Raw genomic sequence first — 13,770 nt, forward strand, 5'->3', positions numbered from 1 at the left:
TAACCAAACCTGGAGGGGTGTATATGTAATTTGCCCTTTCTTTTTTATATTTGTCTTTTTTTGCATTGATGGTGTTGTGTTTTAAGCCTTATTTTACTAATGCCCAATGCAAATTTTCTCCTATTTATTATATCAATTTAGCTTAAAAAATGCTACAATCAAAATTTGTATAGACTTTTCATTTAATACATCGGATGCCAAAGTTTGGCGAGGGGAGACTTGGATCCTTACTTTGTTGGGTATGTATGACATTATTTATGTCAAGTTTGCATTATCTAACAACCTATTGCTCAATCTTATGTTGGTCCATTAATCTTAAGAGAATGAGTTAATGTAATGGCATTTTAGACATTAGCTCCTCACAGTTAAGCAACTATACCTGTTGCACATTTAAATTTGCATTCTCCAGTTACCATGATTAAAATGTTAAATACATAGAATCCTGTGTTGTGAATAGTGTTTCGATTGATGGTGAAGAAAAATGAATGCTTCATTTAGTTTTTTAATTTAATGATACAAAAAATAATTGATCAAATTCTGTTGATTCTAACTAATAATGATCATTTATCAAAGAATAACTGTAATTTTAAAATGATTGAACAATTGGAAGAAATCAGCCCCAAACAAACCAGGCACAAAACACTTACATGATTGTCTAGAATAATTTTTAACTAGTTTGTAAGATTCTGTCAAGTAATGTCTTTACATGTACTCACAAATGTTTCTATTATCGATTTCTGTATATAATTTTAATTGATTTGCAACTCTATAGTCATGTTTGATTCACAATACTAATAGTGAGGTATTAATAATCCTATTAAATTAGTGTGGTATTAACTATCCCACCCCTACCCCATTACTAATAATCCTACAAATTTGTTGGATCAATTATCCATTGGATTAATAGTCCTAAATCAAAATGTCAAAACAAACATAGGATGATTGGGCCCACGGATTAATAATCCTAATCCCGTGCTTTAATCCTTCCAATCAAACATGCCCTATGAGTATTATGTGTTTGATTTTTGTGAGCATAATTCAACTAATGTCAATGGCTTCTAATCGAAAGACACTTCCCTAATCCCTTAACGCACATTTTTGAGGTTTTGCTTGAAAATTGACTATTTTAATTGAATCTTTAAGTTTTTACAAAAGGATGTACATAAATTAGAGAGCGGTAGCAGTGTTCGTAGTGCGTTTTAGGCAATTTGAGAGTAGAATTATAAACCGAATGATACATTAGCGGATTGGCAAATTGGGATTTAACTAGTTTTGGTCGGATTGACAGATTGAAGAATATTTTAACCAATTATCAAGCATTTACATAATATATAATATTAATTGGCATAATAGTTTTCAAATATAACATAAACTAATTTTACATAATATTTTATATATAAAATTACTCACATATTAAATCGCTCTCACATTTATTTTTACTTTAATATTTTGTGGTGATGTGGTTTGGAAATACTCCTGGATCCTGAAGGACGTTTCTGATCCTCTGATTGCCACCTGAAAAGGGATTAACACTCCGGTCGAGGGTGCCAGAATTAACACTCTGACGGACAAGTTAGTATATGCCTCACGTTTGCTTATGTCTTAAGTTTCTAAGGGTTTTCTCTCACATACCTTTCTTTGGCTAATGTTCCTCTATTTACATTCGCTTTTGGGCCTTAGGATCGGGTCCACTTTTAATCCACCGTGTGATTGTTTACTCGTCTCCTTCTGTCGCAAACCAATTCCCATTCGACTCCTCGCTCAACTGGTTCTATGGCCGATTAGGATGCTCGGCTTCCAGATGGTACAAGACGGGGCCAAATATAATATATATCTTGATTTTCCAAGTGTGTATTTGGCCTCTTTGCATCCCCTAATATTCGGCTTCCACAATTGCCCCCCAAACACCCCACTAACAATAGTCAGTTGGCGTGTTTGGTTTCGAACTTGAAAAGTCAAAACAGAAATTCAGTGGTTAACCTCATTCCAATGCGAGTGTCAGAACACACACGCTTTTCGTTCATCATTAAAATTTCCCGCCCCTTCGTACGCTTCCTTCATTTATTGTGATTTAAAACTTGTTGTCCCTTCGAATGTATGTTTTTAAAATACTCAAAGCTCCTGGCCTGCCTTTCGATATACCTCCTCCATTTCGCAATCTCTGCAATCTCCTTCCGTTTCTCATTGTCTCCTCTGCTTCTTGTAAGTTCTCTTCTCCTTTATTTCGAATCCCATTTCCTTGTTAGTTTTTAGTTTAGCGTACTCCTTAAACTAGCTAGGATGACAAAACATTGGAAAAACCTCCTTTCTACGGATCGAATTTCTGATTTTCGACGCCATTTTTCCATCCCTAACGATGTCCATCTGTTACTCGTGACAGACAGCACCCTTGATATAGAGAGGATTGATGAAAATACAATCATCTTTCCTCTCCTATCAATTACTAAGGGCGGAGTCCATTTCCCCCTTCACCTATTTCTTAGGGTCGTCCTTCGCCATTGGGGTCTAATTCTTTCTTAACCTAATGTAAATTTTTTCCGAATCATAATGGGGATTATAGAGTTGAACCGACGCCTTAGGATCAATCTTGGCATACCTGCTATTCGGCATTGTTATGCCTTGGCTAAATCTTCTGGCCGGTAGGGGCGCTATTTTCTCAAGGCCAAGGATACTGACCATCGCTTGGTGACTATGCTTGCCAGCTCTGGCAAGCGAGTTGATGATGTCATGGTCGTTGTCTGAGGTAACTGGGAATTCGGTGAAGGCGAAGATCGCTTAGATCCTGTACCTAGATGGAGAGGCGAGCCAAGTGGTCGTGTATCTCCTTGCGTTTATCTATTTTATATTTACTCGGCTTTTTTTCTATGTACTTATCATTTTATTTGTGTAAGCAACGATTTGAAGAAAGTTTTGGTTTCGGCTGACGACGCTGTGCTTGCGGAAATCAAAACTGCACTCCAGTTCTTTGGCCATCCAAACCTCCAGAAGCAAGGGAGGGCGGCCCATATACTTCTGAGGTATGAGCCGACTTATACAACATTTTCGGCCGCAAACAACACTCCGATTCCACGGGGTAAACAGCAACTCACGGCCTTTATCTTCCCCCGCTTCAAAAGCCTTAGGCAGATTGGTTTGGAAGTTTCTGATTCAGAGCAGGCCGAAGAACCAGTAGCCGAGGAAGTCGCTGAGCAGCCAAGTTCGTCCGCTTTGGAAGCCAAAGAAGTTGACGAGGCTGTAGACACCCCATTTTTGACCGACCTTAAGACTCAGACGTCACCAATTGAGCGCTTGGTGATGTTGCATATCGTGCTCGTTTAGAGGTTTCGGAGTCTTGGCCGCGAGACTTGCCTCCAAACTTCCGGACTCTTTTATGCTTTGCCTCGGTTTGCGAACCAGGCCCTGTTTTCTCTGTTTTCTCTTCCCGAGGGGAGGGAGAGGTCCTGTAGATCATCTCTCAGTGGCCGTAGGCTACGTTTCGTGGTCGTAGGCCATTTTGCCCATTTGGAGTCCGGTTTCCGATTTTTCGGAGCCGTTGGCCGTGTGCCTCGGTTCGGGACCGCTTAACCACCCCCGTTTGCTCCGGATTTTGGCATACATCTTATTTACTCCCTTTTGAGGGACACTGCGGTCCAAGAGACCAACTTCGTGGTCGAGCACCACTCCCGGTACTTAACAGCCAGTTTTCGGGGCCTTGGGCTGCGCGTTTCGGCCCCCGAACCTTCATTCTGCATCGGTTTGGGTTCATTTTTGGCAGGGACCTCTGTTTCATTGGTAAGAAGGCCGTAGAAGGGTGGGAGGCCAGTAATTGTTCTGTCAGCCAACTTTATCCCTTCATCGCCCTCCGTCGCCCGTTTTTCCTCACTTCAAAGCCAATGTTGACCACCCTTGGGCCACTTTCTTGCACCTTAAACCCCATATTTGTGATGTACACATCTGGGAGGCCACCAATATTTGGTGGCTGGCCAGTAATTGCTTTTGAACCTTTTGAACCCCTTTGAAAAGTGGGTTGTTCTCTCTCCTGGTTCATTGTCTCCAGTTTTTAACCACTTGGTTGTGTTGTGCACACATCAGAGGCTCTCTTTTTGGTATGGCCGGCCACTAATCCTCATTGAACCTTTTGACCCTTGGCCGGCCGGCCATGGGAAGTAGCCGGCCGGCCACCTGCAACCTCAATAACCGGCCGGCCATGCTCCTTGCTACAGGCACATTCCAAATATGCATCTCTTCTCCCCCCAGATTGTGTATCCGGGGGGGTGCATTTTTGGAGGGAAACTTGGATTGTTTTCCCTCCATTTTTTTCCCCCTTTTCCCCCCCTCTTTTGTCTATATAACAGCAGCTCCAGCTCCGTTATTAGGGTTACAAAAATCCCCCCCAAGCCTCTTGCCTTGTATTTCTCTTTCTCTATATTTCCAAGCTCCAAACTCTCAAGTTCCTACACCCCTCTCTACACCACCACCTAGAACCATACCTCCAACCTCCATTGCAGCCACTTGAAGTTGTTTTCCAGAGCTAAGGAGCCACCAAACTCAAGCCAAGAGGCTATCAAGGCATAGTTTTCAAGGGTGAGCACCATTTTCTCTCTTTTTAGCTTGTTTTTGTATCCTTTCTAAGCCATACTTGCTTGCTGTTTTGGGATCCGACCCTAACTGGAACTAGGATTATTTTGAGCTTTTTTTCATTTTTGTTTAAGGGCCTCTCACTGTTTGAGGCCTCCTTGTTGCACTTGCTTCATTAGCTCCCTTGTATGCAATTTTCTTGTGTAGTATTTTTGGCCTATGTATAAATTGTTTTGAGGCATGTCATAAACTGTAAAGTTGCCTATTTTGAGCCCTTATTCAACATTTTTGAAGGTCTCATCATTGTTTGAGGCTTCCATTTACCACTTGCCTTTATATCTCTCTTTTGGCTCCATTTTTGCATGATTTGTTAGCCTCTTATGCTTCTGTTTTTGGGTTCTGGTCCGAACTATAAGTGACCTTATTTTGACCCCCTATTCATGTTTCATTAAGGGTATTTCATTGTTTGAGGCATCATTTTTATACTTTGTGTTATAACTCTATTTTTGGCCTTATTTTGCATAGCATTTTGAGCATTCTTTTACACTGTTTTGGGTCTGGCCACCAACTGGAAAATATCATTTTTTGGGCCCCTCTTTAACTTTTTTGAAGAACCCTCTCTTGTTTGGGGTCAGAAGCTGTGACTTGCTTCTTTATCTCACATTTAGGGCCATTTTTGCATGCTAGTTTTGCCCTATTTTTGTTTATTGTTTGACCTTGCTTAGAACTGTGATTGTGCTTATTTTTGGGCTGTCTTGACTCTGTCTTTACATTCCATGTTCAAATAGTGCATGTTTTGTATAGCTATAGGCCAATGCATAGGCCTAGTTTTGTATTTCGGTTTCATTTCATGCATCGGGAGCCATGTTTCCATGATTCGGGACTGTTTTGGGTCATATTTTAGCGCTGAAATTTGCATGTTAATATGCCATATTCCATGCCTTGCCATGTCTTGTTAGAGTGGCATTTGGTGCCTTAGGGTCGGTCATCGGTTTGCGTGCATGCGTGCACGCATCTCGAGTGTCTCATTTTCATCTCATGGCCTCTTATGTGAGTGTGGCTGAGGTCCACTTGTGTTGGTGTAAGTCCATTGTGCATTGTGTATGCCATTTTATTTCATAGCATTGCGTATGCTAGGTTGTATGTTAGCGCATTGTGTATGCCATGTTATCTCGTGCATCGTGTATGCCATTTCATAGCATTGTGTATGCTAGGTTGTATCTTAGTTGCATTTCATGCATATCATGCATATTGCATCGTGCTTGGGATAGGGGTTAGCCCAAGCACGGGAAACGAGGTGCATTTCGTACTCCGAGTGACGGAACGTGTCTCAATTCTAAGTCACCGACACTCCGGATTATCCATGATGGAGTTAGGTCTTGTTGTGTTTATATGTGCATTCATTCTATATTGAGTTGCACAATTCGACCCCTCGGCCATCATGCATCGAGATGCGTGATTGGTAGCACGAGGATCGAGGCATGCATACATTTGTGAAAATACATTGCTATGTCCCTTTTCTGCTCTCTGTTGCAGCAAATCAAGAATTAGCAACCTTCCGGAGCTTGGCGCCCTTTCCAAGAGTAATTGTGAAACAGAGGCTAATTGGGGCATCCTAGTGGATTTCCGCGCAAGGCAGCTCGGACATGCATCATCCATCATCTGAAGAAGAGTCAAGGCAATCCCTAGCTTACATGCCAGTTTATTATTTTTCTTAGTTGATTTGTAAATTAATTAGGAATTTGTATATATTTGGATTGTATTATTTGGACTGTACTATTTATTCAGACCCTCTGCGCGAGGGCACAACTGTAATAAGTGTGCGTGTGTGTGTTGTATGTCTTCCAACCCCACGTCTTTCTCCCTTTTATTTACCCGCTTATGATGGTTAGATTAGAGCATATTTCAATTAACATACAGTATGATAGCATGTTTGCATTCATTCATCTGTCTTGCATGCACCGGGCTCGGCGCATCATACTAACTGCATCGTATTTTCAATTCCAAGTTGAATACATGTTAGCTGTAGCATTTCATATGCCATGCTTAGAATAGCTGAGCCTGCTATAGTTGCATTTTTGCATGTGTTGCATTAGGCATTTCTGTATAATTAGGATCATGCATGGATTTCTAATTAGCTTTTGTTTTGGCTTGGAGTACTCGGTAAGTTTTATGCTTTAGCATCCTTGCATGTGTGTGAGTGACTGCCATGATAGCATGCTTACCATGAGGCTAATTGCTTATGTGATATAACTGCCTGAATGCCTGTGGGTGAAGGTTGGGTTATTTAAATTGGAACAATTCATCAAATGTGTGTTTTAAGCCCACTAGACAGTGGCGAAATCATGTTTTCTAAGCCCACCCGAGGGTGGCAAAATCCACGTCTTAGCCTACTTGCGAGTAGCACCATCAAACCACTTTAAAAAACAAACATGAAATGTTTTGTTCCAATTCAGGCGATCCAGTCTATACTTGTATGCTGTGTGCATCACGTAGTAAATCTAGGCTAATAACCGGAATAAGAACACATAATGTTTTCAAAAATAGATATCATGGTTAGTAGAGGCCGATCTTTGATTGGGCGAGCGGGGGTGCTCACGAAGTGACCTTCCCCAATCGTACCCAAGTTCCCGAGCCGAGGCAACTTTGGTGATGACGGACACGTGGCCTTAGGCAAACGAGTCAGGGTTTCCTAAATTTCCCCAAAATAAAACATCTAGGTGGCGACTCTGTATCTGGCAAAGCAGTCCATGTTTGGCACTTCTTTCAAAAATCTGTTTTCTCAAAACGATTTGCCGGATTTGGACTCTTTGGTTCAGACTTAGAACCGTGACAATTTGAGAGTCCTGAGCTGTAGTGACCCAATATCGAACCGAACGGGGGGGACTCGTCCCTCTCCCGGGGCGTTCGGGGGACGTCTACAGAGGCTTTAAACTTGGTGTTTGAAGAAGCCGCCCTTAATCCATCCAACCCACCATCCACTTCAGGTCGAGGGTACGTCTCATTTGAAGACATTTTTACTGATTTAGGAGATCTCCCTGGCTCGTATCCTGAGAACATGGCGGGGGAATCGCTTACGCAGCTGGCAAAGAGGAAGAACGACGAACGGATGGCCGCTTGGAGGAGGGCCGAGACCATCCATTCTGAACCTGTTGCTGCGACTAAGTCTTCTTCGTCTGTTATTGTGAAAGAAACGGCTCAAATTGAGGCGGCCGAGACGGAGGAGATAGTCGAACGGTTAAGTCAGGAGACCAATTAGAGGGGGGAGAAGCGTCCCGCCGAGAGCGAAGTCGACTCTGAAAAAAGCCCTACCGACAAACGGCCGCGTATAGAGGAGTCAAACTCGGTTGTGCCATTTGACGTTCAACCAAGGATAAAAAACGTGCCAATTTCCTCTGATGCGTCAACTCTGAAAGATCCGGCCGTGGCATTGAGCATGGCTTCCTCAATTTCCCTATCGGCTGACAGGGAAACTTTTCGAGCAGAGCCAGATTTGCTGGCAATAGCATTAGCCTCTCAGTCAGCCATATTGGTACATGACTCGATCCTTATCTGCCGCTTTCTGCCTATATTTTTATTTTTATTCTAATTCCCTATTTTGCAGACGACGGGAAGGATAGCCGAAATAGGCTGCCTTTGTGATAACCCTATTTCGTATTATGCTAATTGATCTTAATTATAATTGTGATTATGTGTTTAATATGATTTTGAGTGCGATTTATATGAATATATGTGGTTTTGAATTTCTATCTGTTTGCCGTGGGAAAATCTGTTCAACTTACTGTTATAAACTGAAAAATTGAAGGCCTTATCGGCTACAGAAGCCAAAAGTGATTACGCCATTGTGATTAGCGTAATTTTTAGAGCCAACGGTGAAATTTAATTGAAAACTTATTCGGATCAAAATAATTAGATTCAGAACGATTAATTAAACACCACTAATTAATCCTAATAAAATTTGATTAGGAAAGCTTATATAAAGGGGCCCTAGTACACTCAAGCTCATTTTTTTGAGCTCAAGGTCTGAAAATTGCTCTCTAGAGAGAGAGAGAATTGAATTTAGTGAGAGAGAGGGGGCCAACATTGAAGAATTGCAAGAGAATTCAAGAAAACTAAGGGAATTAGCTATAATTGGAAGAATTGAAGCTCCTAGGTGAGTAATCAACTCTTAATTCATGAGTTGAGTATGTAATTTTGTGAATTCAATTGTTATGGTAGCTCATGGCAAAGATTGAGTTGAATATGAAGTTAGAATGCACATGCATGCATGAAATTACTATGAATCACCATGAATTGCCATGAAATTGCATAAGCTAGCATGAATAATGTAGAACAAGATGAATTGAGCTCTACATCTCACATGCATGCATGATTCTCATGAATCTCATGATTTTAAGTGTCATTTGTACCACTTGGAAAAGAATTGGAGTCAAGAATTGACTTGCATGCATGATTGATGAAGCTATGGAATTGGTGTGAAGTTAAATGCACATGTTTTGGAACTATGTGAAGAATTCAAAATAATTTTTGGAAAGGGGACCATGAATTTGGGCAATTGGCCTCATATTGTTGTTATTCTCATGTTATGTGATATGTTTCTATGCTTTTGTGTCCAAAACATGAGCTTTGAACCTTTAAACTTTGAGTTTGAACTTGGAGAACAATTCTGGATATTCCAGAATTCGGCACGTCCGTTCGAGCGGGGTAATGGCCACTCGAGCATGAAATGCTAGCTTCCAGCAGTTTTGCAGACATTGTCGTCCGCTCGAGTGGGGAGAATCACGCTCAAGCGTCCAAGGCATATGTTTAGCCCTCAGCTCGAGCATCCGAATTAGCGCTCGAGTGTGAATATGAGACAACCAGTACTTTTGCAGACCATGAGGGTCCACTCGAGCAGCGGAACCCACGCTCGAGCGGGGACCCCTGTTTCAAAAATTTTGTAAAGGCGCTCTGTGTTTTATTTTCCGTTCTCTTTCACTTCTAAGCACTCTTAGGCATGCATTGAACATTATGAATGAATTAAAAGAATAAGAAAGAAGCCTAAGAGGGATGTATAGATTAAGAACGGATTGAATCAATTATGACCCATATGTGTTATGTAATGTATAGGGTCGAGCTCCAGGGCAAATCCATCAGCAGAACACTGTAAGTAATATCTTAATAAAGATGTTTGAAGTATGTTATTTGTCCAATTGCTTACTTCCATATAAGTCTTATAAGTTTGTTAAAATGAATTGTGGACAAATATTTGTTATACCATATGGTTGGGCCAAAGGCCGTTGAATGCAATTGATTGGGCCGAAGGCCGTTCGACATGAACGATTGGACCGAAGGCCGTTTGACATGAATGAATAAATGGGCTGAAGGCCGTTTGACATGAATGAATGAATAAATGGGCCAAAGGCCGTTGGATACAATTGATTTGACCAAAGGCTGTTTGACATGTACAATTGATTGGGCCGAATGCCGTTTGACATGAATGAATGAATAAATGGGCCAAAGGCCGTTGGATACAATTGATTTGACCAAAGGCTGTTTGACATGTACAATTGATTGGGCCGAATGCCGTTTGACATGAATAAATGAATGGGCCAAAGGTCGTTGGATATAATTGATTGGGCCAACGGCTGTTTGATATACATGAATGAATTGGGCTCGAGGTCATTTGTTAAGAAACGAAGTGGATCGGAGGCCGTTTGATATGTTCAGGCTTGAATCGCCTAATGTACCAAAACAATGCACTAAATAGAATTCTACATGGGCCCAAGGCCGTTTGATATATGTGAATCTCATTTGCGTACCTTATTTATCTGATATTATTCACTGGGCTTTTGTTCACACTCATTCATGTATATGTAGGTGAGCAAAGAGATGTCCAAACTCAGCCTCGGTGAAGTCATGTGAGAAATAGTCAAGATTCTAGAGAGTTAGCCCAAACGTCTCACGCATGAGACTTACTTTCGCCTGTTTTGTTCTCTTGTCATAATCTTGTTATATTGGCGAAAATGTTGGATTACCTTTGTATATAAGTTTTGGTTAGGCTAACTAAGACTTGAATGATCATGTGGGTGTATAACACTTTAAATTGATTTCCTTTTTGGTGTGAGTTATTAATGAATACATATATGTGTCATTTGATATGCCATGTAAGCACGGCTCTATGGACAATTTGTAAGTTTGCTTCCGTTGGCCCCTTAACTCTGATGAAATGCGTTTTGTTTGGTTTGAGGCCACAAGTAATCCCTTGATTACTGGCTGGTTATGACCTTAATTCGTAGGGGCAGGTTCGGGTCTTGACAGCCATCAACACGATGCTGTTGAACAGGTTGGCTTTCTGAAAGCGAAAATTAAAAGTGAGAAGAGCAACGCCGCGAAGGCCTTTCAAAGGGCCGAGTACAAGGTGGCGAAAGCGGCGGAGGAAAGTGCAAGGGCCGACGTCGAGGCAGAAAAGGCAAGGAGTTCTGACCAACTCAGATTGGCCGCTGAGGAGAGGGTAAATATGAGCGAAGACGCTTTCAAGTTAGCCAAGGAAGTGATTGCCAAGCTGGAAGCCGACTTGGAAGAATCGAAGAAAGCGAAGGAAATAGCCGACTCCGAGATTTCCAAAGCGTTCCAAGCTGGGAAGGACGCTGCCTTTGAGAACTATGTGGAGAAAGTCCCCAAATTCGAGAATCGAGGCTTCAAACACGGCTGGCTCAAAGACCTCACTACCGCTAATGTGACATTGGCCCAGCCGATTCCATACGAGCAGGTGGATGTTGAACCGCTGGAGTTTAACCCCGAAGATTGACTAGGGTGACATTTTGATTTTTGGTAGGCATCTTTCATACATGGTTCTTGTAAATTTTTGTTAGTAGATTTCTGTTAATTTAAGGTAATTTTTATGTATAAAATGAATACTATTTATACTCAATTTATGAATGAAAATTTCCTTTGCTTTTTCACTATTGTCTGTACTCAATTTTTGTTATTAATGAAGATTTTTTCTTTTCACTATTTTAGGTAAAATGACTACTGTCTGTTGCGCGTGCTAGCTATCGATACAATAGGGTGTAGGATCATGAGATGAGTAAATTAAACATCCCACAAAATAGCTGCTGATTAGATAATTGCGTATCTTGGCAATTTAGCCGTCTTTCAATTTAGCCGAATGAATTCATGAACATGCCCAAACGACATGATCATATCGGCGTAAGGCCTTGAGATTTGACCGATTAGATTAGCAAACCGTTGACCGCTAAGATTAATGAATCTACCATTACCCCAGTTAATGAACTGGAATGCCGAATATTGGTGGCTCATGGAATGGCTAGGGCACGTGAACCTATCGGTGCAAGGCCTTGAAATTTGGCTGATTAGATTAGCAAATCCTTAGCCGCTAAGATGAACGAATCTGCCCTTGCCCTAGTTAGGAATGAACTGGAACGTTGAATATCGACGATTCATGGAATGACTGGGGCACATGAACCTATTGGTGCAAGGCCTTGAGATTTGACCGATTAGATTAGCGAACCCTTGGCCGCTAAGATTAATGAATCTGCCCTTGCCCCAGTTAATGAACTGGCACGTCGAATATTGGTGGCTTATGGAATGCGAGCATTGATGAGATCGCCTCAGAAGTGCAGTGCACCCGTAAGTAATAAAAAATGGTGGTTGCTTCGTGTGCGTAGATTCCATTAGTGTGTCCAAACTTAACTCAACCCAGCGCGTTGAACGAGGTTGGAAAAGTGTGAATGTCAAGTAGACTATTCTTTAATAGCAGGGGAGAAGGTAGGACACTGGCTGAGCTGGACTCAGCGATGAATCGAGGTGGCGAACCTTCACAAGCGGGAAGTAGGACGTCTGGGGAGAGTGAGAGGCATCACTCTACACGTCGTCGAAGCAGGTCACCTAGGAAGGAGCAGCGGCAGCGGGGGAACTCCCCTCATTCGTGAAGTGAGGCCAGTGGGCCACCGCGCCCATTGAGTTTTTCAGTCTTTATTGGGAACAAATCGATGACGGAAGCAGATTCGATCGTCCGAGATCCACACGTAGCAGTTTAATTTGCACGATAGATTTTTCTACCAGAGGTCCAGCAGTCGATGATCGATCGACCTGATTTCGAAGTGTTTTGGGAAGGCGTTCATGGAGCAGTGAATGGGCTATACACTGCCTATGAAATCGGCATGCGCCTACGTGCCGCGCGCTAGGAGATAAAGTAGAAAGACGAACGCATTCAAAATTTAGAAGCTCGCGCGGAGAAAACCGAACGTGAATTAAGAAGAGTCAAAACTGTCGAGACGTTGTCGGCAGGCCAGGCTAACCCGATTGTGGACGAAAGAATGACCCAATGGCTTATAAGTCATGTGATTACTGATCAAGAAACGGCAAGCATGTTTGCGATAGAGGGTGTAAAGACTAGGGCCTATGAATAAGGCTTCCATGACGGTCGAAAAGTTGGGATACAGAAGACTAAGTGAAAACTCGCCATGGAGGTCTGTCGATGCGAGAATTGCGGATTTAGGCACAGGTGGATCAAGGCTCTCCAGGCTGCGGAGGCTCTCCGTGCAGCAAGCGTTGATTCGGCGTCGCCGCTATATCAGGGTCACAACTTTCCCTTCTCGACTTTCGAATTTGAGAAGAGTGACAACGAAGGTGTTACCGAATAAAACTGAACACATTGCACCTTTTTAACGCAAATTGGATGCGGATTTTGTATTCTCGATCAATTTAATGAAGCATATTATTTGAAATGTTTGCAAGTTATTTCAATCAATGTTTATAAATTTAGCTATGATTATCTACCATTTTATGTCAATTGCGTTGGCGCTTATCAATCACAATATTCATGAAATGAGCTCCGAATTCGGATGCTTGTTCGTGCCAATCGTGTTTTCCACGAAGGGCGCTCAGAATTCGGAGACTTATTCGGCCTAAACGTCATTCACGTAGGGCGCTCTGAATTCGAAGGCTTCTTTGAGTTGGCCCAAATGCCATTTGCGAAAGGGCGTTTCGAATTCAGAGGCTTATTCGGCCCAAATGCCATTCATGTAGGGCACTTCAAATTCGAAGGCTTCTTTGTGTTGGCCCAAACGCTATTCACGAAAAGGCGCTCCGAATTCAGAGGCTTATTTGACCCAAACACTATTTACATAGGGCGCTCCGAATTCGAAGGCTTCTTTGTGTTGGCCCAAATGCCATTCATGAAAAGGGCGCTCTGAATTTGGAGGCTTA

Source organism: Camellia sinensis, chromosome 3 (assembly GCF_055761805.1).
Source record: "Camellia sinensis isolate YWXY chromosome 3, ASM5576180v1, whole genome shotgun sequence".
Lineage (NCBI taxonomy): Eukaryota > Viridiplantae > Streptophyta > Magnoliopsida > Ericales > Theaceae > Camellia > Camellia sinensis.